Here is a 24,801-nt window from a genome sequence, read left to right on the forward strand (position 1 = left end):
GGCTCTGCTGCCAAGACCCTGCCCTGCCAGCCCACTGACCCTCAGGCCCACTGGCCTCCCTCCTTGGTGTGTCTTCCAGGAAGGCACTGAAAGTCAGACTCCCGCAGATGACTGGAGATTCAAGGGTACCTGAAGGTCAGAGCCTGCACATGCATCTGTGTTTCACAGAGGGAGGAGCAACGCAGAGATAATAAGATGCGTTGTCCCCGGGAATGCAGGATGAGTCAGAGCAGAGGAGCTTCCAGGAATAGACTCCAGATTTCCGTCTCCTGTTACCAGTCGCCATCACCACTAGGAGAATTCTGAGAGGGCAAAGTGACCTCACACTTATTCCAAGCCCAGAAATATTTGTCTTGAACGATTTTCCAGCTCCTCTCAAGCTCTAATAAACTGAACTTTAAGTCTGTTTTTTTTTTTTAATTTGACAGCAGGAAATCAGTGTTAAAACCCTACTTACAAATCTGTATTAATGAATATATAACTTTTCTTGGGGCTACTGGACCTGAACCCAGAGTACAAAAGGTCTTTCTTTCTGCACAGATGAATGAGAACACCAGAGTCCTCCGGAAAGTTGTGCACTGGCTGCGGGTCAGCTAATGCTCCTGAGAGCCACCAGCTACCGTGTCTGACACAGAAGACGGGGGCCTCTCTGGGGGACTGGAGGAGGACAAGTCAGGGCTCATGTGAAAAATGTGGGAAGTAAGAAGGAAAAAGAAGAGAGGCGAGAGGGAGGAGAGAAAGAAGGAAAGAAGAGAGAAAGGGAGGGGCAGCGGGGACCTACCTCAGTGATTACAGGCCAGTCCAGCCCGAGGCTTGATGAAGTATCACAGTTCATCCCACACAGGGACTTCTTTGCAAATTCAGTGCAAAGAAACATGATTGTAAGCAAGAAGCAAAATCCCATCAGGTCCGCTGCCACCCTTCCTGGATGATGACAGGCCTCAGAGATGCAGAAGGAGCAATGGCACCGTCTACCCAGCTCCAGGACGTGTGGTGGCTCTGAGGCCCAGGACACAGCAACAGTCTGTGAAATCACGACTCTCACGGGCCTGGGGGAGTGATGCTCCATGGAGCAGAGGGAGGAGGGCGCTGGGTCAGAACCCAGAAGACAGCCAGGTGACCTTGGTAAAGAGGGAAGATCAGCCTCAAACCAGGAAGGAAGGTTCCACTGACCCAGCCTGGCGTACAGAGGGCTGCACCACAGGGTCAGCTGACAAGGGGAGGCCACACACAACGACTCTCTTAAAACCAATGAGGTGTTGCCCCAAAGGGATCTGAGGTGACCTTCTGAGCTGTGCGTGGCCCCCCAGCACCTTAAGGAAATGAAAGCTGCTTCCCCAGTGTGGCGGGAGAGGGAAGAGGGAGGATTTGGAGACTTCACTCACTTGAAATCAGCGCCCCCTCCCGGGTTTGCTTCTCCACGTTGGCCTTCCCACGCTCTGGCCTGTGATGGGTAGTGCAAATTGGACTGCAGGCTGACCTCTGAGTTATCACAAATCCTACCTAATGTAATAGAAACAAATGACCCCCTTACGTGAAGAGGATATGGCAGCCTTTCCCAACTGTGTGTTCTAGTGGAACCCTAGTGCTAAGACATCCTTTGAAAAAGGATTCCAAAGACCAGTGTAACAACAACAACAAAATCAACAATGGCAATAACGCCCCCCCCCCACACACACACACACAGTACTCTATGCCAAGCACTGGGTACTTGTTAGAGTCTGTAAACAAGTCTGGATGGCGCCTGGCAAAATGCCAGAGGGAGTGGTTTGTGAAGTAACACCAGCGAGCCATTAAGTGTGGAGATTCCTTATTGGTTGACTGCTGTATCTAGTTTATGCTAATTAAGATAAGCTGTGTGGAATGTATATATACCCCTCCTGTCCTACAATAAAGGGCTCCCACTCCTGCTGTATCAATGTACACAAGTTCTTCGTCACCCCCGCCCCCCCGCTAGTTTGCTGCAGCCGGACTGCGGCAGATGGTGGCCCATACGGGGAACCCCAGGACACTTGGGGGTAAGTGACAAAAAAAAGCTGCCCATCCATAGATAGGACGGGAGCAAATCTGCTCGTCCCTAGGCAGATAGGGCGAGAGGAAAAATGGCCATTTCGAGAAAATGGAGAGGATTAATGCAGTATGTTTGTGTCTTGTTTTGTCTCAGTGCATTGTATTGTCTTTATGATGAAAATATGGAAGGGGTGAGAAGTAAATTTCTAAGGGAAGGAGGNGCCAAAGGCTATTACTGAATACTTTTCGTTGCCGGAGGGTGCGTGAATCTGTGCTGGGCTGCCTTGTGCGCGAGCCAGTCATGGCGCAGCAAGGACTTTCCAAGGGGCGGCAGCAGGCTCTTCCCCGCCCCCTGCCTGGGGAGCAGGACACCACTGCCTGGAGCCCAAATCTAGACCTGACCTGGAGGCACAGTCTCCCAGGCTCTTGCTCCCTGTGCTGGGAAGCAGTTTGAGCCCCGGACTCTCCCCAGGGCCATCTGAGGCTGCCCGGGATGCTGCAGGTGGAAGACGGCCTGGGTCCCTGAAGTTTGATCCTTTCCAAGGCCAGTAAGCTAATGAGTAATGAGCGCCATTAAGGCTTATTTCAAATGTAAAAAACCTTGAGATAATGTACTAAATTGTTCAGAAGGTTGTTTTCTTAGTGCCTGCTGGAATACTACAGGATTTTCTTTAGCCATCCGGAGTTCCTGCCTATGTCCCAGTGCCGGTAAAGATGAAGGTGGAAGAATTTCCAGTGTTGCTGAAAACCGGACGAAACTTCGGCTGAGAAATGGAGGAGACTACGGAGCTGTTGCTGTTTCTGCTGCTACAGATCAAGCTAGCTGTCTGCAGAACTTACCTAGACTGTGATTTAAGCTAGCTGCCTGCAGAACTTACCTGGACTGTGATTTACCTGAACTGTGAGTTAATCTATTGAGACACTGCTTTACCTGGACTGAGACAACAAACTGTAATCTACAACAAATTGTAACTCGGTATCTTTGCTAACGGTGTGGTGTCATTGCTGGTATAATTTTTCCAAGGGCTTCTTGCATGGAGCTATCAACTGGCTTAGTATTGTGGCATTTTGTATCCTCCCCTTCTCCTTGTAGCAGATTATTTATGGTGTTTATGTAAAAACCACTATGGTCGTTATTTAAATTAAACAAAGTCTGGATGGCGCCTGGCAAAATGCCAGAGGGAGTGGTTTGTGAAGTAACGCCAGCGAGCCATTAAGTGTGGAGATTCCTTATTGGTTGACTGCTGTATCTAGTTTATGTTAATTAGGTAAGCTGTGTGGAATGTATATATACCCCTCCTGTCCTACAATAAATGGCTCCTACTCCTGCTGTATCAATGTACACAAGTTCTTCGTCACCCCCGCCCCCCCGCTAGTTTGCTGCAGCCGGACTGCGGCAGGTACTAATCACGGTTCTCCAGGGAAAGATGACCAATAGAATGTATACGTTTGCATATAGTGAGAGACAGAGAGAGGGTGACAATAGGGGAATTATTATGGGAATTTCTCATGTTATCATTATACTGTCTGTAAAGTCCTACTCTCTGCAAGCTAGAGACCCAGTCTGCAGGTCTAGCCCTGCTCCAGCCAGGTCCTCAATGGCCTGAATGTGACCCTCCACATTGGTGAGGGCAGACCTTCTTTACTTAGTCTACTGACATGAATGCTGATCTCTTCTGGAAACACCCTTGCAGATCCACCCAGAAAGCAATAAATGGACCTGGGCATCCCTTAGCCAAGTTACATTGACACAAAATTAGTATGCACAGGCTGTTCTAAGAAGCAAATGCATTCAGGAAAAATAAACATCATGCAATTGCATCCCCCTTTTATTTAGTCCCATAGAGAGGAACCTATTTACCTTTGTGTGATCTGATGCAGTCTAAATTAATTTGATAACAGGACTTTATTTCTGCACAGCCTCTATTAACAACAGTTTGTGAAATACTGTAGTAGATTCATTTTTTCCATTCCACATATTCATTGAGTGTCTTCTTCTGACAAGCATTGAACTAAGAAAATATTAAAAACGGGAGAGACAGAGAAAATAATAGAAAAATAAAGATTCAAGTGACACCAAGTTAAAAGAATCAACCAGTAAAGTAAGTCTTGCAGTCTTACTTGCATAAGAACCTGGAAAGTGTGGCAGAAATATGCTTTGCAAAGATTGTAAAGGCAGGCACTGTTATGGCCAGGCCAAGTCTGGTGGCATCTGCAGCCCATTCAATTTATCTAGCACAGGCTGAAGAATTTAAGAACCCTTAACCCTCAAAATAAAATTCATTTTAATTATTTTTAAACAAGGACCTTAAATCATGTCAATTTGCAACAAGTACAAAAGAAATTTGTTTAATGGTAAGGAAAATTTTCTTGTCTAAATGATTAAATGCTAGCGCACAGGCTACTAAAAGAAGTTACAGTCCTTGAAATCTCTACCGATATCATGTATTGCCATTTTTACTGTGTGGCTGGCTAGCATTGCTTGAGGCAGGGTCCTGAACTAGCACACCTCCAGAACTTCATTCCAGACCTTTAACTGCAGCTGTGAGGGAATGCAGAATAATAATAATAAAAGTGTGTGTGCACATGTGTGCGTGTGTGTGTAAGTATGAGAAAGAGAATGGCCTGAGAAGAGCAGCCTAATATTAAATGTCAAAGCCAAGAGGCAAGTTTTTGTTTTTATTCAGGGAGCAACGAGAATAGAAGCAAAGGAATTTAGATTATAAATACCATAAAGCCCTCACTTAAATATTGGGTGAGATTTTCACACTTTATTGTATCTATTATCCCCAATTATAGTAATTTTCATTTCCCCTGAGCAATAATTGAGAAAGTTAAATTTATACAAGAACCTAAATGTCAGAAACCCCATTCCTCTTAAAATGTGTCAAAGCCCTTAAATCCTTACTCTTGTTCAAACTCCAACAACCAAGGATAAGCAACCAGGGTGCTGCTCTGGTTTAAATGACCCAGACTGCTGGACTCCTGTGGGGCCTCGAGAACAACGCTGTGACTGCACGTGTGGAAAAGGCAGCAGCAATAATAAGATGCGTTGTCCCCGGGATAACGGGATGAGTCAGAGCAGAGGAGCTTCCAGGAATAGACTCCAGATTTCCGTCTCCTGTTACCAATCGCCATCACCACTAGGAGAATTCTGAGAGGGCAAAGTGACCTCACACTTATTCCAAGCCCAGAAATATTTGTCTTGAACGATTTTCCCTCCTGCGGGCAAGCGCCAACCTAATGATAGCGTCAGCTCCAGCTTCGAGGTTGGAGAGGGTCCTGCCTTCCAGGGTAGCAACTGCTAGTGCTTCCTACTGGCGTAGCAATAATAAACCACTTGGTGTGTGTGTGTGTGTGTGAAACATACACAGGCAGGTACACACACACCTTCGTATGAAATCCTCTACCTCCTTCAAAGACCAGGACCAACCAGTAGTTGTAGCATAAAACCTCCCTACCCTCCATTAAAACCTCTCTTCTCCCCCCTTCTTCTTTCTCTCCTCTCTCTCTCACACACACATGCACACGTGCACACTCATGCACGCACACACACATACTCCCAGGCCCCACTAGATGATAGCTGCCATTCCAATTTTAGCCACATGCCATCTGCACCAAAATTGTCATGGGACACCGATCCCCTACAGGGTCTGTACACAAACATTTCCTTCTAACCCCATTAGGGAAACAAATCCTCATAAACCATAATATTACGTCCTGTTTTTTCTTCATATATTTGGTGCTTGAAAGGAATGTTATTTGACTGAATAAATCTCAATTCATGTATTTTTAACTACAGTTGGCCCTCCATATCTGCGAGGTCTTCGCCTGTGGATTAAACCAACCTCGGATCAAACATACTTGAAAAACATTGTGATTCACCTTGTACCAGGTATTATAAGGAACCGAGAGGTGAGTTCACATGCAGAGGAGGATGTGCATAGACTAGAGAAAGAAGATTGTATAAAAACAAACGAATTTCCAGAATATTCATAGCTAAACAGCATTCCATGCCTGCCCACGTCCACCTCCCCTGAGCATCACTCTGGGACACACTTGTCAAAATCCAGACAAAGAGGAACTGTCCTTCCTGCCAGTGGAACTCACTTTTCCCATCCTATTCCCTTTGCCAACCTGAAAAGCCATTAAATGCCTAATGGGCAGAGACCTTGGGAGACTCTTTCTTCCTACCACCCACAAACTAAACAGTCTTTAAAAGACTCGTCTTGGGTCTCAGCGCCCTTTTTCTGATTGTTGGCAACAGTTCCGTATTCTCGCCTTCCATCTTTCGTCTTCACAGGGAACCTGTCCCTTGTTCAGAGAAACCTCGGCAGCCCAGCATAAGGAACATGTCTGTTAACATGCAGATATGACCTGATGCTCCTGCCGGGTGCACTGGATGTGTGACTGATACCCGTGCTCCTTGCAGAAGCTTTGATGCCTGGAAATCATGTCTGAGAAGTGCGAATCTTCACAAAAACCCAAGGAAGCCCCATGACTGCTGGCCAGGATATAAATGTAAAGAAAGAAAAGTTGTCTGTGGAAGGAAGACACAAGCAGGAGGCAGGTCAGTCATGAAGGGCTGACTGTCGACATTAGCGTGGTGGTCATCCTGTCCTGTCCTCTGGAGAAGGCCCAGCCTCCCTGAGTGAAAGACAGCCCGGGCCTCCTTCACAGTGAGGAGGGCAGGTCTCACTTCTTCATGTTCTTTTTCAATCTCATGCTGCTTTTCCTCTCACTGGCTTGGACCTTGTGGATAATTTATATAAAGACTTAACAGGTCCCTTATGGCTGGAATCCATTTTAATCTCTAAATTGAACACTCTTTTCAACTGAGCTTAAAAATGAAGAGTCTGATGTTTCAGACTGAAATGGTGAGAAGTCTTCTGATTATAAATATAACACTTGTTACTCTATGATATTAGTCAAATTTTAAAAAAGTATAAAAATAAAATAAAAGCTTCCACAGTTCCTCCACTTAGGAATGCCCACCCTTTTATGTTGTGGTATATTTTCTTCTAGCTACAGATGAAATGTTTATCATGATGTCATATAAATGGCTCTATACAGACAAGTACTACTGGAAGATTATTGTTACCAATTTCATACCTCATGGTTTTAAACTTGGAAAAGCAGCGAATTATGTCCATCAAGGAAACAAACTTCTAACAGATAAAATGAAACAGAAAATAGTCAACTTGTACTATATAATGTCTTGTGACCAAATATGTGATAAAGATAATTCTTGTTTTTATATTTGTTTTGTTTTTTTGAGGGGGGCGTTACTGGGGTTGAACTCAGGGGCACTCGACCACTGAGCCACATCCCCAGCCCTATTTTGTATTTTATTTAGGGACAGGGTCTCACTGAGTTGCTTAGTGTCTCGCCATTGCTGAGGCTGTCCTCCTGTCTCAGCCTCCTGAGCCGCTGGGATTACAGGAAGATATAATTTTTAAATCATCAAAATTGAAGTCAGGTTTAAGCTATAATATCATCCCTAACTAGAAGGCTGGGGTATGTGGGGGTGAGTTTCTTTCTTTTAAAAATAGCCAACCTTTCTGGCTATCCAAATCCGCTCCCTCCAGGAGCTCTACACTAAGACTGGCCTTCCGCAGCCAGGCGTGGTTAACTCGGGGGGAGCATGGCGGGCCTTTTCGTTACCCCCCAGTTTGCACCCTTCCCATTAAGGAAACTGCATTTGGGGCGAGGATCGGCCAAGCACTCAGGAGGTGCTGGGTCTGAGACCCGGTCTGGGCACCTCCGCATCTCAGTCCTCGGCTGGGCCAGCGCCCGGCAGGACGTCCTCCGGGCATCGCTGCAGGGAGTCGGGTCTGGCTCTGGACCTGGCCCGGTTCTCTTCCGAGCCGGAAGAGGCAGAGCACAGAGAGCAGCCTGCGTGGCCCCGGCGGCCCAGCGGCAGGGAGGGGAGGCCCGGAGCGCGGCCCCCCAGCACCGTGGGATTCTCCAAGCAGCCCATCAAGGCGCGCTGCTGCTGCGCCGGCCAATCAGAGAGGGCGCGCTCCGCCCCAGGTGCGAAGGCCAGGCCAGTCCACCTGGCTGGCCCCGGGTCCCTAGATGCTGGCCAACGCTGGCCTGGAGTTGGCCCTGACACCGTTCCCAGTGGACTTGAAGTGAAGCGCACCGTCCTCCAGTGGGGGCCATCCTCCTCCCAGCGGAAGGTCCACTCTCCTGGAGAGAACCCTGCCTCCGGCCGCCTCTCTCTGGCCCCAAGCTGAAGGCTCACCTGCGGCCTGGACTGCAGCCCGCTGCCCCACCCGCGGCTGCAGGGTGGGAGGTTGCAACCCCACGCCCGGCGAGGCCATTCTGCAGCAGGAGCTTCTCTCCCCACGGACACGTGGAGGGGACCTGTGCACCTCTACTCTCCGAGCTCCCTGACTACAGATTCATCCGTGGCAGGGTTTCCCGCCACTCGTTTGTCCTTCTCAAGCCACCCTGGCCTAGTTCCCACTCACCAGCATGTCAGTGGACTTGCTTGGGACAGATTTCGTGAGTGCTGTCGTCTCTTCCCTGGGTGATAAAAGGCGGGTTTTGCGACGTGGAAGGCTCAGGTCCAGCTGCAGCCTGGAGTGCGCTGCCCCAGGCCAGGCTTCTCCACAGAGCCGGGCTGTGGCCGCGCCCACACCTTCCAGGCCCAGCGTCGGAAGCGATGCCTCCCCAAGCCCGCACTCAGCCAGGGACGTCCCCGAGGCTGCCCTGCTCAGCTCTGCTGGCCTCCCGACGGGCTCAGTGACACTGTTGTCCAGGAGAGGTTGGGAAGCCCAGAGGGAAGACATGTGCTCTTTAAAAATGGCTTCAATATTACTACTTGGGAATTGTTCACGAAGACCATTAATACTTCAAGGAAGGTCTTTTCCACCAGGGAGGAGAGAATCCTGGGCACTTGGAGAGAGACGTGGTTCATGTGGTCCAGGGGGGTGTAGTTGAGTTCTTAATTACTCCACCCCAGGCATATTACCTCCATCTCATTCCAGAGTGGAAGAAAAGTTGCAAAGAAATTCTGAGCAAAGTCACTTGCAAAGACATATCCTTGCTCCCACAGATCCAATCACTAGTGCAAAACCCAAGGAACTTCAGAAGTTTAAATCAGACTGTGCACAATTAATGACCAGAAACTCCAATTTCATCTTAATTGGTTTTAATTAAATTTTTTTCCCTATGCTTATCTACAAGGGCTGATTGCCATTGTACCAGCAATGTAATCTCTGGATTTCCTGCATCATATGCTTTCCCTTTGATGATGAACAATAAAACAAATCTCCAAACAGCACCTGAATGGTCCTTTGGGGAACAAGGAGGAAGTTAGTAATAAGGCAAGAAGAAGGGACAGAAGCATGCACTGTACAGATGATGCCCTGGAGGCAGCAGATTCATTTCAGATTACCAAGGCATTAGTTAAATTTCTCATCCTGACACATAAAGTGCTTACCCAGACTTCCCCAGGTGATCACTGTGGTGTGATCAGAGCTCAGACATGAAGAGATTAGAGGACTATGAATGCAACTGCCTCCATCTTCTATCAAATTCCAACTGTCCCCCTCTGAGAAAATAAGGAGAGGAGCCCTGTTTGGGTCTTCTGGGGGCCAGAGAGCCTCTTGGAAATGCTGAAGGATGAGGGGGCTGAGAAGCAGTTCTGTGGGACCACAGCACAAAGAGCGATTGGTCAGGAACCTCAGCTCTGCCCTGGTGACCACGCTCAGGAGCCCACAAGTAGACACAAGATGCTAATTCATCTGCTCAGACCACCAAACACACTCTCAGCGACTTCTATTTTATAAACTTCATTATTTTTGAAATTTTCACTCATGGCTCTTGGGAGAGAAGTCCATGAAAAGAATCCATTTTAAGTCTCTCCCATAATCGAGAATGTTAACAGCCAATTTTCTCAAATGCTGACACCACTCAGCCTGACTTCAGTGAGGGACAGCCCCATCTTTGCTTCTAATCAAAGCCCTCACTCACGGTTTATATGCATCCGTTTTGTTTTACTGTATTTTTGAGAGTTCCGTCGACTCGGCCTTACCAGTGGAACGAGTTTTCCCCTGAGCACCAGAGTAATGATTCTTGCAAGGTAGCAGCTGTGGGCAGCCCGAGCCTGTGCATTTCTGTGGAAGCTACAGTTGTGTGGAAGGTCAGCCATCAAATGGGGCTCATTTTTCACTGGAGACAAAGGCGGCACCAAGGTCTTTTCAATTTGTATGGAAGTGGGCTAGTTTTGTACAAGTGAAAACATGAGCACTAGAGCAGTTTTATTAAAAAAAAATACGGTAGGAGATTTATATCTTTAAAGACTCACGAGACATTGATCAAGCGGTAATGATTTAATGAGACTTTGTAAAACACATGATAAAGCAAAAGTTATGGCTGCTTGTAGGAGAAAACAAAAGATCCGTATTAAAGAGACCTAATTATTCCAAACTTTACTATTCACTCCATGAGAGTTATTAAATGAGTTAGCAAGCATTACACCTGTGAGGTCAAATACTTTGGTGACAAAGTGTGAAAAAATAAAAAATACCTTTTTTGCTGATTCAAGAAAATGTAAGGACACTTGGCATCACTGCCATTAATGCTTTCAGGTTCTTACTTCACTGATTATGGACACTCTGCCTTGAAGTAGGTGGTTCCGCTGGTTCCCTCCTCCTTTTTATCTGACCTCCCACTGGCCTACCTTACAATGTATGCATCTCCCCCAGAGAACCAGTGTCACCACTGCCACCGTTCAGTTCACAGTCTTTCCACAGGCTCTATAATCATGGCACATGCTCATATATTCCTATAAAACATTGGCTCATGTAACCAATTCTTTACAAAAACTGGACGTTTCCCTCCACACCTGACTTCTCTCAGGTAAGGGTACAGCCTTGAGTCCCTCTGCCAGCTGGTAATGCTCCTGTTTAAGACCTGTGTGCTGTTCTTTGGTGTTGAGGTATTGTCCACTGACCGCTGCCCAGAGGATCGCCAGGTCAGCCCGTTGTTTTTATTTCTGTACAGCAGAGCTGTTGCTTTGCGGGGTAAGGGAGGTATCACACTTACCCATCCTGCGAGCATCTCAGAGTGAGACAGGCAGACGCAGGATGTCTACTGAGATTTTGAAGTCTGGTTTAAAGTGCGTCTTTCAGTTTGGTGACTCGGTTAGGTTTAAGAACCCTGAAATAAAGATTTTCTACTTTCAATCCTTGTAAAATAGCTTACTTGTGTCAGTTTTATTGGGATAAACTTGACATGCAATAAACTGCACAGATTTAAAAGGGATAATCTTCTAATTTTTACCTTCGTATGTACCCATGAAACCAACACCATAGTCATTCCCAAATGTTTCCTCATGGTCCTTGGGAATCCTGCCCCCCTGTTCCTTCCCTTCGCTCCACCCAAGGCGACCACTAATATAATTTCTATATGAAAGATTCTAGAATTTTTCATAAATAGACCCATAAATATGCATTTATTTTACCCATTATCTTAACAAAAAGCATAAATTAGTTTGAGATTCATTTACATTTCATGTATCAATAATTCAGACCCTTTATTGTTGAAAAGGTTTCCATTGTGTGGGTGCACCACCACTATTGGTCCATTCATATCATGAGAGACATTTGTTTCCAGTTCTGGCTTTTATTAATGATACTGATATTGAATATTTCCATACAAGTCTTTATAAGGATATATGCTTTCTATGAGTTGGATAATGCAGTTGATATTTATCTTCTGAAGAAACTGCCCAAATGTTTTCCAAAGTTGTACCATTTTACATTTGACTAATTATTTCCTTTATCAATTTCTTTTGACTAGACTTAACTTTTGCATGCTTATGTAGTGAATCTATTTGTGTCTTTAAGTTTAGAGTGTGTATCTGTGGACAACTTTAAGTGGGCCTTGCTTTTGCATTATATTTGGCAATCTCTGTCCTTTAATTGAAGTGATTAACCCATTCACATTTAATGTAATTATTTCATGATTAGGGTTTCATTTCTCATTTTTCCATTTTTTTTCCTATTGCAACATCTGTTCTTATTACCCTTTTCCTCCTTTTTTTGGATTGAGTCTTTTTTGAGGACTCTATTTTATCTCTTTTATTGACTCTTTAGCTATTTATTATATTATTTTAATGGTTATTTTAGGGTTTATAGTAAACATCTTTATCTTCATCTATTTTCAAGTAATGTTATACAATTTCATATATCATATTTAAAACACTTATGAGTAATACACTTCCATTTATCTCCTCCCTGACTTTATGCTATTGTTTTAAGATATTTTTACTTTTTCATGTTGTAAACCCCACAATACATTATGATTTTTGTTTAGTTAAATATCTTGTAAAAAGATGTTCATAAAAATCTCCGTGTATTTATCCATGCTGTTCCATTCCCTGTGCTCTTCATTCTTTTGTACAGATCCAGATGCCATCCACTTTCAACTTCCTCCCACCTTGGAGGGCCCCCTCCATTTTCTCCATTTTCCTATACAACAGGTCTGCTAGTGGTGAATGATTTGTGTTTAAAACTTATTTATTTTAAATTATATGTTTTAAAAGTCTTTAGTTCAGTTGTGCTTTTGAAAGCCATTTTTAATTGGGTGTAGACCTCTAAGTTATTGGTACTTTAAAGGTGCTGGCCACTGTTTCATTGTTTTCATCATTTCCAGTGAGAAGTCGGCTGCCATCCTGTTCTGTTCTGTCACATCTATTTTTCTGCCTGGTTCTAAGATTTTCTTTTTATCATTAAATTTCAGCAATTTGATGATGGTGTGTATTGGCAATATTTTCTTTCTTGGGGGTTGTTATGATTCTTGATTCTGTGTGTTTACAGTTTTCATCATGATTGACTACTGTTCCTTTAAGTAGTTTTACCTGTGCTCTCCCTCCTCCAATTAAATATCTATTATGTCACTTGAAGTTTACAGCCCACAGATCTTCCTTTCATTTTAACATCTCCCCTTGTGTTCCGTTTTCTGTAGTTTCTGTTACAGTATTTCCAAGGGTACTAAACTATTCCATGAAAGGTCTCCAATATTGTTGTAATGGAGATATGAATCCTTTCCTAGAAGGACAAGGTAAGGTTGTTTTAAGTTTCTACTTTTCATGCTGTTTGCCAGGTAAAAAGTCAACTAATGGTTAATTAGTTAGTCCATTAATCATTTGGACCCTTAAAGCCAACTGATAAATTATAAGAAAGCAAAACTAAGGAAACCAAGGAGCTTTAAAAGATGTGAAAAATCAACAATCAGTTTAGCTGTACCCTTCAGCCAGCTCACAGGTAGATATTGGGCCCATAGAAAAGAGTGAATAAGGAGAGAAGGAGGATATCAAGAACTGGCCTTACGTGTAATGTAGGTCAAAGTTGCCTTAAACGAGGAAGACAGGCAAGACCACAGCTTGAAAAATAAAGAACAAGAGTGCAGATTAAAGCCTAGGGGCCTATAGTCTTTTTCCATGGGTCTTTGGTGGAAAACATCAACTCCTTCTCCCGACCTTAGTTACCCCCAGTCACTGGGGCAAGCTCTTTCCTTATGAAGCTCATCTGCTTCTGAGGGGTTTCTAAGAAACTTTGGCTTGAGAGCTTAAAAAAAAAAAAAGTCTTACAAGAGTTGAGGATAGTTTTTGCCTCTTTAATTGAGAAACCTGAATCCAGAAATCAATTTCTTGGAATTGCACTCCTGTGCCAGTTGTTAATAGTACTTGATAGTATCCTTCCCACCGGGAGTTAGGGGCCGTCCTTCTCTGATGCCTCCTCCAGAGGGCTGAGTGCCTGGGTTCTGAGTCACAAACGTTGTTTAAAAGTGTGTTGAGGAAAAGCTGCTTGCACTTCTTGACATGACAGCAAAACAAACTGCAAACACCGTCATTCTCTACCATATCTCCCTGCAACGGTGTGCAGTCCAGAATCCCTGGGAGCTTGCTAACTTGAATTCTGGGTATTTCGTTTCTTTTTCGTTTCCTGAAAAATGGAAATGATGTGAACAGTGAAGTTCCTGACTAGGTGGCAGGACTTTGTGTGAGACTTCAGTAATGGTACCAGCAAAAGGCACTATTACTTAAAAGATAGGTCATAATCCTCCAATTTGGGGACACAAAATCAAGTAAATTCTTCTATTCTGAGACAGCATTTCTTCAAGGAAAGGCTTCACTACATCCTAAAAATAAGCCAGCACTGTTCAAGACATATTCAAAACCCACTGCAGAGGGCAGCTACCTAAAATCCATGCACAGTTGGGCATGCCTGTGTTCACTGTTTTAACCACATTCTGCTGATTACAAAAGCCACATGTACCAGAGACTACACACACACACACACACACACACAACCTTAACAATTTCAGTAAATTTCACCAGGTGGTAACTGAGTCATTGAACACTTTCTCTTTGGGTGGTGGGTAATTTTGTGTGATAGTTGTGGACCTTCTGATGAGGGTGTTGTCACTTTGGAGCTGATGTCTAGCGTTTTGCAATAGCCTCTTTGAGCCTTTCTGAAGACCCCATATCTTAGTGGACTTTCAAGGTTTAGGATCTTGATGGGAACTGCCTGACTGACATAACAGCCTGCACCTTTCCTTGAGTTTCCGTGTTATTCCTGCTGTCTGGGTGTCTACTTCTACAAGATGCTCAGAGCAGTTGAGCATTCTTTAAATGGCTGATCATCCATCACTGAGGCTCCTACTAAGGCCAAGAGCTGATTTTGTTCCCAGGCATTCCAAGACCATGGACTTGCCTTGCCCCAAAACATAGCTACGACCAGCATGCACTCTAGTCTCTTCTGCTGATTGGGGCAGGTTTTGCTGTGGTAAGCAGCCTTGTTTTGGAGGTGAGGTGAAATTTGTTTCACCTTTAATCATCTGCTAGGTTCTCACTACCCCAGAAAAAGGTCAAAATTCTAATTTCCAAATATGTTTTCTACTGAATGCTATTGCTTTCATGCATTGTAAGTGGGGAAAAAAAAGTTGTAAGTTGAACCCGGCTAAGCTGGGGGCTGCCTGTACTGGTGTCTCTTGGTTCACTCATCTGGTTTTGTTCCTGTGTTGCTCTGTTGGTGTTGTAGGAGGATGGGAGGGTCACAAGAACTGGCACAGGACATGTCTTTCCTGTTAGACTTTTCTCTCTTTCTCTGGTCTTCATTTCACCACTGGTTTAAAAGGATATTATAGTTTGGGTAGAAAAATCACTTCATTTTTTTTCTTTTTTATTTAGTGTCTCAACTCTTCCAGAGAAATTCTTCTTCCAACACCCTTTCTATTTACAGTATTTGGGAGTATGATAAACAGGAGTCTTACTAACACTGGCTTTCTATAGAGTTGAGACATAAGGTAAAACTCATCATTTTAAAGAGTATAGTTTGGTGGTTTGGTTCACTCACTATGCTGTGGGATTACTGCTATCTAAATCCACATCTCCAAGGACAAGCTCCATACCTGTGTGCAGTCAGTTCAAATGCCCCTTTCCTACCATTCACAGATAACTACTAATCTGCTTGAGGTCCTTATGGATTTGCCTGGTCTGTGCATATCATAGAAATGGAATAACATGAGATGCAGTCATTGTTATTAGCTTTGCTCATGCAGCTTAGTGTCTTCAGGGTTCATCTATATGTAGCATGTATCAGTACTCCACTCCTTTTTAGGGCTGAATAATATCCCATCATATAAATATACCACATTGTTTTCATCCATCCATCAGATGATGGTCATTTGGGTTGTTTGCACTTTTTTACTATTATGAATAATGGTGCATTAAAGAGGAGTGTGCAAAGTTTGTGTGAACATGCTTTCAAATCTCTTAAAGATTTGGGAAAGAAATTGAGAAGTCATAAGGTAATTCTATATTTATCTTTTTGAGGGACGACCAAACTTCTCCACAGTGACTGAGATACTTTGCATTCCTGCAGGGATGTGTTGAGAGTTCCAGTTTCTCCACATCCTCACCACCACTTGTCACTATCTGATGTTGTAACTGTTGTCAGTGTTACTGTGACCATCCTATTGGCTGTGGAGTGGCACCTCTCTGTGGTGTTGGTATCTTTTCTCTAATGACTTGTGAGACAGCATCTATCCTTGAGCTTCCTGGCCATTTTCACGTTATCCTATGAGAAACAGCCTTTCAAGCCTACTATTTAATTGTGTTCTTCTTTTATAGATGTGTTTTAGGGATTCTTCATAGATTCTGGATGCTAGATCCTTATCAGGTGTAAGATGTGAATCTTTTCTCAGTCTGTGAGTTGTGTTTTCACTATCTTTCAAATCAAATTCACAAAAATAAACTATCCAGAGTCTATAATTTATTTCCCCCTGTTGCAAGTTAGTTTCAGTCTTCAAAAATTCTAGAAGCTGTATTTCTTATGAAATAGTATTCTAATATTCATTAACCAAAGCCATAGTAATGTTTCCATGTGAAATGCCTATTGCCATCTAAGCACTGCAATTAAAACAAAGGTGAAAAGAGGGGACAATTTATAATAAATATCCATTTGCACACAGAAAAAATAGAAGGCACATTATTAGCCAATAGAGCTATAACAAATACAACAGACCTTGCAGTTCAGATCATTAAATAGCCATATGAGAGTCTAAGGGAGTCTGGTAACTTTCCCTGATGCTAAATGAAAATTTCAGAAGCAATTATTTTTGTGTCTAATGAGCAACGACCTAAAGCCAGCCAAGCCCTGCATCAGGAACTAAACTTTGTTCCATGGTTGGTCTGAACTAAGGTCATCAATGGTTACAACAACTGGACTTAACTCAGAGATGAGAAATGCAGGATGCTTGGGCATTGGAGGAAAGCTGGACACTTGCCTCTAGCTAGAATAAATCACCTCACTTCACAGAGCAGCTTTGTTCCCCAATGTCAGACATAAATTGTTCTCAATCAAACCTTCTTATGTATATCAGAAATTTAGCTATTTAAAGATATATTACAGTAAACCCTTTCAAAAACAAAAAAAACTCTTTGTGAACAATAATTTCTCTCTAACTAATCTGTATTGTGTATTTGGATTTTCAAATACCCTATTTTCTTAAAATAGGCCAACATTGCAATGAAATGACAGTCACACAATCCAGGGTATTCTGCAAAGATGGAAAACAAGGGAGCAGCACGCACCGGGTGAAGCTTTGGTTTCTGCATTTTGAGGAGTGTTTGGGGTCTAGAAGGCATCCAGAGACAAGCAGCTGCCATGATTAAGTTAATGAAAACTCAGACCCTTGAGAATGTTAAAGGATTCAAGTGTATTTAAGTTGAAGCAGAGAAAGCTAAGGTCTAACTTGTTCACTGTCTTCAAAAATGTGCTGTATGAGGAAAAGGTTTGCACTAAAGTAGGAAGTAAACAAAGAGAACATCAACGATTATCCAGCTATGTAAGAACAAGCAAAAATATGAACAAAGAATGCAAAGAGGGCACGGACAACAGCAAGGGGCACATCGGAGAGATTTTGGATAAAAAATGTTTCTGCTTAAAACTTCCTTTCCTGTTACTACAGAATTACAATGCAAAATATAAAAGTACAATATAATTATAAACTATATAATAGAAAAATATGATGTCATATGTCATATATAAAATTTAGACAGAGAAAGCAGTCAGCTTAAGTAAGTACTCATACGCAGCCATGAAAAAGACAGTTAAATAGAAGGCACATTATTAGCCAATATAGCTATTATGCACTTTCATTTATCAATTGACACAATCAAGATTAGCTGACCACCTACTACGTGCCAGACAGTGCTAGTGACTTGGGAATGCAATCAGAGCAAAACCCTAACCCTGAGCACGGCTGTGGTCTCCCTGCACTCACTGTATTTAAAGAAACGTTGAGGATAAAGCATGGTTGAGTGCAGAGATGGCAGCACAAGAGCACAGAGAAGGAGAGATTAGGAGACTGAGTCCATATTTGTAGGATTAAGCAAGGCTTTTGGGTGGGGTCGACTGAGGCTGGGTAAGAGGACATGCTCTGCTCGGAGCCCAGAACAGGTGGAAGGACAGCTGAGTGTTCAAGGGGCTGGTGCTGAAATGGAGGAGACAAGAGATAAGCCTGGACAGTGCCCGACTGGGCAGGACACTACTAGCCACACTAATGAGCAGGACACTCACCCTTAACTAGCTCGTGGGAGAGTGAAGTGGCAAGACTTGCCGTTCAGATGGACGGAGTCAGTGGAGCACAGACTGGAGGGGCGAGCGGGGGATCCCAGCACATGCTGCAGAGACGACTCCTCAATGGAGCTGGAATGAAAGGAGCAAAGGGAAGAGCCACTGCGAGGTAGAAAGCCGGCTGCGGTGGCTGGTGGCCGAGGGGCAGCAGCAGGGATGGGGAAGGCCATGAGGTTTATAAAACAGGCCAGCAGAACTGGGGAGGATGGTCTGGCGGTGCTGAAGGTCAGGAAGAGCCCGGACAGCCCGTTTCTCGATGGCAGGAGAGGGCACCTTAGGATCCTGGGTCAGGTGGTGTGGGTTCAAGGGGGCTGCAGCTTGACTGGGCCATGTGGCAGTGGGTGGTGAGAAACTGCTACTCAGGCTCATCAGTGGCAAACTCCAGACCTGCTCAGGACTACTGCAGGGAGGCCGACCTGGCCAGGCCACCAGCCCAGTGAAGGAAAAGCAAGGGGCTCACCAGGCCATGTCCTCAAAGGGTGGACGTGTAGGGACAGTGGTCTTGCCTCTACCAAAGCTCGCACGTCCTGGCAGCGACCATTAAAATGTTCCCATCACATCTTGAGAGCCACTGTCCATCTAGTCACATGTGTAGTCAGTGCCCTCTCTGTGCAAAGGAACCAAGATACAGAGGTAAAGGGGACATAGTCTCTGTCATGAAGGAGTCCCCACCTGGGAAGGGGCACCGGCAAGGGGCAGCGTTTAGAGTGTGAAGGTCAGCAGAGCACAGGGACCCTGGGGGTACAAAGCCTGGGATCAGATGCAGTAAAGCTCCCAGGATTGGGGTGCCTGGCCAGATCCTCCTGGTCAGCTTAGATGGTAGCTATGTAGGGGGCAGGAGAGTTCCTAAACAAAGGGTACAGAGACCCTGGAAGTGATCGTGCAGACAGGAGAGTGCCACCGTGGCTAGAAACAAGTACAAAAGTGAACACAGAGCTCTGGGAGATAACACGGAGGGCTGAGTGAAGTAAAGGTATAGAGGTCCTGGGGTGCCACGCTAGGTTATTTGGACCCCTATTCTGTGTTAGGGAAAAACTGAAAGAGTTTAAAGGACAGAAGTAATATGTTCAAATGCACATCTTTCAGAGGTTACCAAAATTTTTTCCATCAATCATGAGACATAAAGATATGTTATAGCTATAGCAAGCTTTGGAATACTATTCAGCATTAAAAGTGAATAAAATCATGGCATTTGCAGGTAAATGGATGGAGCTGGAGAATACAATGCTAAATGAAGTTAGCCAACCCCCCAAAAAACAAATGCTAAATGTTTTCTCTGATACAAGAAGGCTGATTCAAAATGGGGTTGTGGGGGAAGCGTGGGAGGATTAGACAAACTCTAGATAGAGCAAAGGGGAGGTAGAGGAAGGGAGGGGGCATGGGGGTAGGAAAGATGGTGGAATAAGATGGACATCATTACCCTAAGAACATGTATGAAGATAGGAATGGTGTGACTACTTTGTGTACAACCAGAGATATGAAAAATTGTGCTCTATATGTGTAATATGAACTGTAATGCATTCTGCTGTCATATATAGCAAATTAGAATTTTTTAAAATATAAAAAGGCCCTCTTAATTCTAGAAATGATCATCAGAAGATAGTATAAAATAACAATTCCTAGAACTTTATTTTGTAATTAGAGTTAAAGTGTGTATTAGTCTCTCTCTCTCTCTCTCTCTCTCTCTCTCTCTCTCTCTCTCTCTCTCTAACAAAAAGTCTGAGCCTGGATATTTAAAAAGCAAAGAGGTTTACTTAGCTCAGTCTCCAGGCTGAAAGTCCGAGCAGCATAACACCAGCTCTAGTGAAGGCCCTTTGGCTGGGTCAACTTGTGCCACTACCACAATGGCAGGGTGATGGGGGGACCACTTCTCCAGACAGGAGGCCCAGGAGGGACCAGGATCCTACCAGAACTTTGTTAATCCTTTTAAAGGACACCCTTCCAATGACCTAACAGCCTCCCACTAGGCCCCACCCCTTAAAGGTCCAGCCCCTCTCCTCACCACACTGAGGACCAAACTTCCTATGCAGGAATCCCTGGCGACAGGTCATACCAAACCATGGCAAGGTGAGCTCATGTTTCAACCTCAGAAGGTGCGGGACCAGCCAGTGAAAGGGCAGCCTTCCTTCCACAGCCAGGCCTCTGTCGCTTCCTGTTTCTGGAGGCACTTCAGACAAATCGCCTGCCCTCCCACCACCACCTCTCTCGCTTCCCCGCCCACAGTAATCCCACGGGTGGCAGCTTGGTAAACCCGCATCTGGCGGTCTTTCCATTCGCCACTTCTGAGCTCTCCCCGTGGGCACGCACAGTGCCTTTGCTCTTTCCAGCAGATGCTGCATTTCCCGTGCGCGGATGCCCACGGGTGCGCACGCTCCCTGTGCCCCACTCAGGCCTCGGGTCCATGCCCTCTCCTGCTCCCAGGAGGAGCTGCACCAGTCTCCTTGCGCACTGTGGCTCTGCTACTGTGAGAACGCTCGGGGCAAGGCCCTGGGTCCGAAGTGCAGTGGTGGTCCACAGAGGAGTGCATATTTCTAATTCTGATAGAATGCTGCCTCTTGCTGTCCATAAACGCTATAAAAATATATGCTCTCCATCAAAAGATGCAAACCTCCTGGCCACGTCCAGTTCGTAGGAGCAAATGCCATATCAGCTTGGCTTTGATTGACTGTTTCTTCCTGTGAGTGAGTGTGGATGGCTCGCCCATGTTGGAGAGCCAGCTGACCTGGGTCACCGTGACAGATCGTTGTTGATAACTTTCTCATCCATCCATGGGAGCTCCATATATTAGAGAAATTAAGTTCTCTGTAAGATGAATTGCAACTATATCTTTCATTTTTGAATTTTTCTTTTGACTCCATATGTGATACTTTTGCTACATGCACTTTAGTCTTATATAACCACATCTTCGTATCTACAGCATATGGACCTGGGCCAAATTATACAGCTTTTCTCTGCTACAAATTTTTTTTAAAAATTTTTTCCAAGTCTTTTAATACTTTTATTATTGTACATTTAATTTCTTTCATCAGAAATTTACCTTAATGCAACAAAGGAAATACAACTTTATTTTCTTCCAGAGGCTAGACTGTAATTGTTCCAATACCATTATATTGAATATCAACATTTCTTCCCCTGATTTGAAACCCTACCTTCTTACTCAACAAAATACTAAGAGTATTTGAGCCTATTTTGGTTCTATTTATTTTCCTATTTTTATTTCAAGCCACATTATTTTAATTTGGGAAAGTATGTCCCTGCTTTATTCTGCTAATTCAAAATTTCTTGGTTAAATATGTGTGTTTATTTTTCCATAGAAACTTTAAAATCAACTTATCTGACTCCAGAAGAAATTATCCATCAGTAATTTTACTGAAGTTTCAGTAAATGTATAGTTTGACCTACAGACAACTAAAACCTTATGATATTGGGTCTTCCTATATAAAACAATGAACTTTCATTTGTACAAAACTGATACTGTGTCAGCAGAGTTTTAAAGTGCTCTTCCAGTGGCTCATAGACAACTCTTGTTAAAGTTATGCCTATGTATTTAATCTTCTTGATTGCTATTGAAAGTGAGTTCTCCTCCTCTCTGACTGGCTGTGTTCATAAACAGAGATTTTTGATACCTGCATATTAATGTTGGAACCAGCATCTTACCTACACTTTTCATAAACTACACGTTTAGTTTACAATTATTAAAGTTTTTTTCTCTCCTTCCCAGCTCTTACATTTTAAATTTTTCTTTTGTTAAATCATTTTGTCTAGTGCATTTGAAACAATTCTAAATAATAGTGATGATAGGTAAATATATGGTTTTATTTTTCCTCACTTTAATATAAATATACCTGGTGTTTCTCTGACAAGTGTGCTACTGCCTTTGAGATGAGATGCAGGAGATAAGCTTTTTTTATTTATTTATCCCTCTTTCCTCCTTTAATCAAGAATGTACACTGATCATTAACAGGTGTTTTTGGTAACTTTGGAGATAATCTTGCCATTTTTCTCCTTTAACCCACAAAAACTACAAATCATGTTAGTTTTCTTAATATTAAACTAGTCTTGGATTTCTGAAATAAATTCCATTTTACTATTTTTATTCTTTTGTGGTGCTACTGGATTTTATTGCTAACATTTTATATAAAATTGCCTCTGTCATTTTTTTTTTTCTGGTATGGTCTCTTGGTCAAGGCTGGAAAGATAATGCTAAATTCATAGAAAGAATTTAGGGACCGCCCCTTCCCCCTTGGTGTGTTCTCAAACACGCTGATAACATTGGGATCCTGTGCTCCTTAGATGCTGGGCAGAATTTCCCTGCCCTGCCATCTGGGCCACGCCTGTTTTTAAAAGGCAGCTCTTGACAGCTTTGTTCATTTCCCCTTCAACAACTGGCCCTGCCACCTCTCCCTTTAGTTTGGCGAAGTCATCTGTGCTCCACCTTCAAGCCCTCACCTTGGAGATTCTTGTTGGGATTCTTGTTGGTCACGACCTGTGACCATTGGCTTTCACTTGACACTCCCACCTCTTGGGGTTGCCAGGGGCCACTACTTCTCCTCTGCCTCTGCCTTCCTCCCCGGGTGTGTCCTTGCGTCCCGAGCTCTCAGCTGGACTCTTACCCTCCCGTTTTAACGCGTGCACTTGGGACAGCGGCTCCCACTCGGGTCCGCAGTGCAGTTCTCCGTCACTTCACGGAGGGCTCATGGGCCCTACTTTTCAGACACGGTCCATTCTCCGTTCTTGTTATCTCCTTTGCTCAATAGTAGCTTCAAACATAGATTTCGCCATCATCGTCGTTGCTTTTATCATGCTTCATTCTCCGTTTACAGAGGCAAGGAGTTTCGTGCTTCTAATGTCTAGTTTGTTTGTTTCGTTCTGATCAAAGAAGATTCCATCCTCTTTCTACTTTTGGGGAATTCAGGTCAGCTTCTTTGGTGGGGTGTTGCCCGGAGGACCTGGGGATTGAGAGGAGTCAGTTTTCCTTTGCCGATGATCTGTCTCTCTGCACGACTGTTCCCAGGTACTTTGACTTGCTCTTGTTCCTTCCGGTGACACTATGTGTCTGGTGGGGGACACGCCGACATCTTCCTCCTTGACCACATTCTTTGCTGTTTTATGGACCCTTTGTCTCGTTTAATGCTTTTTCCCCAAAGTCTGACGTGAATTCATGCCTCTGGACTTATTTTGTGTTTTCCAGAACTCTCCTTATGTGTTTCTGTTTGGTCCTTTACTCCCTGGGTCATTCTTCATCTGAACTTTCTTAAAAGCCTGTTTGTTTCCCTTTTGTGGGGCCGAGCCTCCACTCCGGCTCCTGTCCTGCTGTGCCCACCCTGCATCCCTTACCCTGGAGACGGTTTCCTTTTTCTTTTCCTTTCTTCCCCACAGCCCTGGTCACTCCTGACGGTCACCCCTTCCATGGCCTTGGCCTCCGTCCTCTGGTCCCTGCTTCCTGCTCTAGTTCTGCGGAGGTGTAGATCGTGTGTAGATCCTGTCATTCTCCGTTTGCTTTTATTTTTAAATCCATGAGAAGACGTGTAATTCAAGTTTTCTTTACAGCATTTTGTTCTTTGACTGCTGTGACCTTTGCCCTTGCTCTTGAGGCATCTTTGCCCAGGAGTGTGTGTTCTCTAGTTGGTGGATTTCTGCCCACCCAGCTCCTCAGAGCAGGCACGAGGCAGCGTCTGCCTGGGCTGTTGGTGTGCTCGCTACACACATCATGACTTCCTTTAGCTTTTGAGCCTCCGACACCAGAGCTCTGCGCCACATCTTTTCCTGAAAATAGAGCTGGCCTTGGCGATTTCCCATTCATTCCCGTCGTTCTTGATTTTCCTGTGCGAAAATCCCTAAAGTGGAGGTTTAAGTACTGTTAGAGTCCCTTGTCCTTTCTGTTGCACACATTGATATTTGCTTTGTTTCTGTGTCCCATCCACACCAGCAACCCAGCTTTCATCCATTTCCACCATATTTCCTGGCACAAAACAGTCCTTTCCCCAGGGACAGGACAGCAGGACTTGGCTCCCTCAGAGAGCTGTGCACTTCCAGGTCTTCTCCCCCTGCTCCTCCCTTGACCCGACCTGCACTCCTCCCTGTGCCCCTTCACGGCTTTACCAAGTCCTCTCTGGTGGTGTGTTCATGTTGTCCCCACTGATGTCATGTTGCTTATGACACTTCTCCAAAGAGAGGAGGGGGCACCTCCTTGACCCCATCATCTGACTCAGAAAGACCCCCCTGCCATCCTGCAGAGGTCTTTCTGGAAAGTTGACCATGTGTTATGAGCTTCTTATCCCAGCTACTCGGGAGGCTGGGGCCGGAGGATCACTGGAGCCTTCAAGTTCAAGACCAGCCTGGACAGCTTAGGTAATGACTCTTTCATTTAACAAACCCATAGCGACTATCAGATATAGGTGTTGTGTTGGGTGCTGCGGTTTACCTGCCTGGAAGTGTAGACGTTGGGGATTCTTGTACTCTCTGCACCTCACATGGGGCTAAGTGCTTACTGGAGCGGGAGGGTCTGCTCTAGCTGACAAAGACCCTCGGGACAAGCGACTCTTGGACTGGTGTTCTAACTCGCACCCTGTGGACGTCAACAGCTGAATTCCAACAAACCCACATATGATCAAAATTCCGTCCCAGAGCCAGC

At 44.5% G+C, this 24,801-nt stretch overlaps 1 long non-coding RNA gene across 3 annotated transcripts in view; it reads right to left on the bottom strand.

Moving 5' to 3' along the window:
* Positions 1-10,337: 10,337 nt before the first annotated feature.
* LOC125617607 overlaps positions 10,338-24,801 on the bottom strand; it is a 28,807-nt gene continuing 14,343 nt past the window's right edge. Inside the window, exon 3 of one of the 3 annotated variants that reach the window (XR_007348666.1) lies at positions 10,338-11,181. This is a non-coding gene — a long non-coding RNA (uncharacterized LOC125617607). The other 2 variants (XR_007348664.1, XR_007348665.1) reach the window with 2 other exon arrangements.

Source organism: Marmota marmota, unplaced genomic scaffold (genome assembly GCF_001458135.2).
Source record: "Marmota marmota marmota unplaced genomic scaffold, marMar, whole genome shotgun sequence".
Classification (NCBI taxonomy): Eukaryota; Metazoa; Chordata; class Mammalia; order Rodentia; family Sciuridae; genus Marmota; species Marmota marmota.